Genomic DNA, 5,834 nt, shown 5'->3' with positions numbered 1-5,834 from the left:
GTGCTTCGAAAGGGATCCCTCATCCAAAGCCAAACATTGAGTTGGGAGCGGAAGTTGAAGGTTGCTGGAACCCTCATTTGTTAAAGGCAACTCCTGTGAGCCCAGTACTTACCACCCCAATGTCCCCCCTCTCCTTTGGTATAAAAGAATGGTAACTTTTCATAAATACTGTCAAATGTATTAAAAAGTTGCAGTCACCTGACTGCTCCAGCCTCCTCCTCCCCAGTTGTCTTGGGCAAGGAAGAACATCCTCACGCAAGTGAGAAACTACATGTCCCATAATGCATCGCTCCTCCAGCAGCAAGGGAAGTGTTGCTGTAGTGGATAAAACCAAAAAAACCCACCAATTTTGGTGCTTTTCAAGGGATCCCTCATCCAGTACTTACCACCCCAGTCCCCCCCCCCCGCTGCTTTGGGATAAAAAAAATGGTAACTTTGCAACTTTTTAATAAATTTTACAGTCTTTATGGAGTCACCTGACTTCTCCAGTCTCCTCCTCCCCCCGTTGTCTTAGCTGGTGATGGGCGAGGAAGAACATCCTCAAGCAAGTGAGAAACTACATGTCCCATAAGGCATCGCTCCTCCAGCAGCAAGGGAAGTGTTGCTTTAGTGGATAAAACCAAAAAAACACCAATTTGGAGCTTTTCAAGGGATTCCTCATCCAGTACTTACCACCCCAATGTCTCCCCCTCTCCTTTGGTATAAAAAAATGGTAACTTTCCATAAATACTGTAAAATCTATTAAAAAGTTGCAGTCAACTGACTGCTCCAGTCTCCTCCCCCCCGTTGTCTTGGGCGAGGAAGAACATCCTCACGCAAGTGAGAAACTACATGTCCCATAATGCATCACTCCTCCAGCAGCAAGGGAAGTGTTGCTTTAGTGGATAAAACCAAAAAAACACCAATTTGGATCTTTTCAAGGGATTCCTCATCCAGTACTTACCACCCCAGTGTCCCCCCCCCCCTGCTTTGGTATAAAAAAAATGGTAACTTTGCAACTTTTTAACAAATTTTACAGTATTTATGGAGTCACCTGACTGCTCCAGTCTCCTCCTCCCCCCGTTGTCTTAGCTGGTGATGGGCGAGGAAGAACATCTTGAAGCAAGTGAGAAACTACATGTCCCATAAGGCATCGCTCCTCCAGCAGCAAGGGAAGTGTTGCTTTAGTGGATAAAACCAAAAAAACACCAATTTGGAGCTTTTCAAGGGATTTCTCATCCAGTACTTACCACCCCAATGTCCACCCCTCTCCTTTGGTAGAAAGAAAATGGTAACTTTCCATAAATACTGTAAAATGTATTAAAAAGTTGCAGTCACCTGACTGCTCCAGCTTCCTCCCCCCCCTCCCTTGTCTTCGGCAAGGAAGAACATCCTCACGCAAGTGAGAAACTACATGTCCCATAAGGCATTGCTCCTCCAGCAGCAAGGGAAGTGTCGCATGTACCTGGCATAGAAAGGGACATAAAACGATTTATTTTCCTAGACAGGAGCTGATGGACGTTTGCTAATGGTCGCCTGCGTTCCAATGCCAAACGCCGCGTGGCCCATTTTGCAAACACCTCCCCGTAGGGCCCACGGTGAAATGCGACATAAAAAGGTCAAACACAGCAAGAACGGCCGTCCACACTGCAACGTTGCAGCAAACACGCTGACCCGCATTCGATCTACGTTTTTAAATGAACGTCGAACGCAGGAAAGAAATGCGATTTTAGGAAATAATATTTCTGGTGAAAATTGTCACCGTTTCACGATAAGAGGTTTTGCATTAGCTTCGGTTCACATCTATGCGTTGTGTGGGAACGCGTGCAAAACTTGCGCGCTCTCTCTCAGCGCGCGCAGAAACGCGCCGCCCTGTGGCAGATGTGCTATTCATTTTGGCAGTTCGGTGCGTCGCGATTTTTCAGAAGGTTCCGGGACGCCTTTGCCCGCATTTCTTGCGCGTTGAAATGAATGGGCTGCCCTGGATGCAGAGCGCGCACCCGCGCGTGCGTAGATGTGAACCAAGAATGTGTAATATGAGGTCATATGATCCCCGTTGAAGGGACCGTTTGATGGTCCAGTTCAGCAGAGGTCATGTGACCTTTGGTTAACCGACTAGGAATGGCGCGACTACATTTTGAACCCTTCTGGAACTCATCCATTCCAGCAAGACGCAGATTTCATTTACCGTTTTAAGGCTTTCTGTAAATCCCCGGAATTTTTTATTATCTCTTCATCCGCTATGATCTGCTTACAAGCAGCCTTTTGACACCCGCGGATTCCTCGCCGCGGCTCCTTCTCCAACGATGCATTATGGGTAGGTCCCGGGAAAGGAGACGGAACTCGCGGTGAAGACATCTGCCTGTTCATCCACCATGAAAAGATATGACAGATGGAATTCTCGACATATTATTCCTGCTGTAATTCACTCCTGTAAGACCTGCTTTGAATATTAATGGCGGAAAAACCGCGGGCCTTGTCAGCGGGAGGCACAACGGACACAAAAAAAAATATTCACTTTAGAAAATATCCCCAGAAAATTTTTACATTGAATTTATTTATTTGAACATATTTTTGTACAGTATTATAGAAACCTATTAAAAAAAATACAGATTTAAAATATTTTCTTTATATTTAAAAGGACAACACAGGGCTAGTATCCTGTATACCATCCACGTGATGTAAGCCCACGGAAATGACGGGAAAAGAATATTTCATATATAGTGGTTGTATTTAGGGGAGTCCCCTGCTGCTGCATTAAAGGAAGATATCTGGTATTATCCAGAAGGACTCAGTGTGAGCTGTAATTGTAACTTTTTTCTGAAAGAAGTAACTTTTGTTATAACATTTTTTTTTTATTTTTTTTTTTATTTATTTTAATTTTATTTATTTTTCATTTACTTAATTTATATACTTTGTGCTCTATAATTTATTGTATTCTAACCTATAATATTATTATTATTATTATTATTATACAGTACTTCTATAGTGCCAACAGTTTGCGCAGCACTTTACTATATATATATATATATATATATATATATATATAAACACAGTATTTATTTTTTTTACCAAAATTAATTTTACTGTAAAATTTACAAAAATGTTAAAATGTTTCCAATATTATATATATATATACACACACACACACTGTATTTATTTATTTTTTTTTAGCATAATTAATTTTACTGTAAAATTGACAAAAAATTTTAAAATGTTTTCAATATCACAAATTTTTAATTTCTCTGTTGAGTTGCTTAGGATAAAACCTATAAATATTTATCCATTCTGTTTTTTGTTTCTTTTAGGGCTTTTTTGGGTAGCACAGGAAACGGTCATAGACTGCAGACATAGTACAGGAGACGGTCAGAGACTGCAGACATAGTACAGGAGAGGACCAGAGACTGCAGACATAGTACAGGAGATGACCAGAGACTGCAGACATAGTACAGGAGATGACCAGAGACTGCGGACACAGTACAGGAGACGGTCAGAGACTGCAGACACAGTACAGGAGACGGTCAGAGACTGCAGACATAGTACAGGAGAGGACCAGAGACTGCGGACATAGTACAGGAGATGACCAGAGACTGCAGACATAGTACAGGAGAGGACCAGAGACTGCGGACATAGTACAGGAGATGACCAGAGACTGCAGACACAGTACAGGAGACGGTCAGAGACTGCAGACATAGTACAGGAGAGGACCAGAGACTGCGGACACAGTACAGGGGATGACCAGAGACTGCAGACACAGTACAGGAGATGACCAGAGACTGCGGACAGTACAGGAGATGACCAGAGACTGCGGACAGTACAGGAGATGACCAGAGACTGCGGACACAGTACAGGAGATGACCAGAGACTGCGGACAGTACAGGAGATGACCAGAGACTGCAGACATAGTACAGGAGATGACCAGAGACTGCAGACATAGTACAGGAGATGACCAGAGACTGCGGACACAGTACAGGAGATGACCAGAGACTGCGGACATAGTACAGGAGATGACCAGAGACTGCGGACATAGTACAGGAGATGACCAGAGACTGCGGACACAGTACAGGAGATGACCAGAGACTGCAGACATAGTACAGGAGATGACCAGAGACTGCGGACATAGTACAGGAGATGACCAGAGACTGCAGACATAGTACAGGAGATGACCAGAGACTGCAGACATAGTACAGGAGATGACCAGAGACTGCGGACACAGTACAGGAGATGACCAGAGACTGCGGACACAGTACAGGAGATGACCAGAGACTGCGGACATAGTACAGGAGATGACCAGAGACTGCAGACATAGTACAGGAGATGACCAGAGACTGCAGACATAGTACAGGAGATGACCAGAGACTGCGGACACAGTACAGGAGATGACCAGAGACTGCGGACATAGTACAGGAGATGACCAGAAACTGCAGACATAGTACAGGAGATGACCAGAGACTGCGGACACAGTACAGGAGATGACCAGAGACTGCAGACATAGTACAGGAGATGACCAGAGACTGCGGACATAGTACAGGAGATGACCAGAGACTGCGGACACAGTACAGGAGATGACCAGAGACTGCGGACACAGTACAGGAGATGACCAGAGACTGCGGACACAGTACAGGAGATGACCAGAGACTGCGGACACAGTACAGGAGATGACCAGAGACTGCGGACACAGTACAGGAGATGACCAGAGACTGCGGACACAGTACAGGAGATGACCGGAGACTGCGGACACAGTACAGGAGATGACCAGAGACTGCAGACACAGTACAGGAGATGGTCAGAGACTGCAGACACAGTACAGGAGAGGACCGGAGACTGCGGACACAGTACAGGAGATGACCAGAGACTGCAGACACAGTACAGGAGATGGTCAGAGACTGCAGACACAGTACAGGAGAGGACCGGAGACTGTGGACACAGTACAGGAGAGGACCGGAGACTGCAGACATAGTACAGGAGAGGACCGGAGACTGCGGGCATAGTACAGGAGAGGACCGGAGACTGTGGACATAGTACAGGAGAGGACCGGAGACTGCAGACATAGTACAGGAGATGACCAGAGACTGCGGACATAGTACAGGAGATGACCAGAGACTGCGGACACAGTACAGGAGATGACCAGAGACTGCGGACACAGTACAGGAGATGACCAGAGACTGCGGACACAGTACAGGAGATGACCAGAGACTGCGGACACAGTACAGGAGATGACCAGAGACTGCGGACACAGTACAGGAGATGACCAGAGACTGCAGACATAGTACAGGAGATGGTCAGAGACTGCAGACACAGTACAGGAGAGGATCAGAGACTGCAGACATACTACAGGAGATGACCAGAGACTGCAGACATAGTACAGGAGATGACCAGAGACTGCAGACATAGTACAGGAGATGGTCAGAGACTGCAGACATAGTACAGGAGATGACCAGAGACTGCGGACACAGTACAGGAGATGACCAGAGACTGCGGACATAGTACAGGAGATGACCAGAGACTGCAGACATAGTACAGGAGATGGTCAGAGACTGCAGACATAGTACAGGAGATGACCAGAGACTGCAGACATAGTACAGGAGACGGTCAGAGACTGCAGACACAGTACAGGAGACGGTCAGGGACTGCAGACATAGTACAGGAGACGGTCAGGGACTGCAGACATAGTACAGGAGACGGTCAGGGACTGCAGACATAGTACAGGAGACGGTCAGGGACTGCAGACATAGTACAGGAGACGGTCAGAGACTGCAGACATAGTACAGGAGATGGTCAGAGACTGCAGAAAAAGAAAGAAATTGATAAACATAAAAAAAGAAACATGTTAAATAAAGAAAACCATTTCACTG

The 5,834-nt window shown here is 45.8% G+C and overlaps 1 protein-coding gene across 1 annotated transcript in view; it reads left to right on the top strand.

The window, feature by feature from the left end:
* The window catches only part of LOC149430625 (protein unc-79 homolog), a 78,881-nt gene extending 76,107 nt beyond the window's left edge, over window positions 1-2,774 (top strand). Inside the window, exon 19 of the mRNA XM_089666180.1 lies at window positions 1-2,774. This exon is cut by the window's left edge and continues 316 nt beyond it. The gene's annotated coding sequence lies outside the window, so the exon portion shown is untranslated.
* Window positions 2,775-5,834: the final 3,060 nt, after the last annotated feature.

The sequence above is a fragment of the Staurois parvus genome, unplaced genomic scaffold, assembly GCF_062004578.1.
Source record: "Staurois parvus isolate SC_StPar_1 unplaced genomic scaffold, SC_StPar_1.0 ptg002575l, whole genome shotgun sequence".
NCBI classification, from domain to species: domain Eukaryota; kingdom Metazoa; phylum Chordata; class Amphibia; order Anura; family Ranidae; genus Staurois; species Staurois parvus.
The sequence above is the reverse complement of the archived record's forward strand: the minus strand, read 5'-3'. Positions and strand labels throughout refer to the sequence as shown.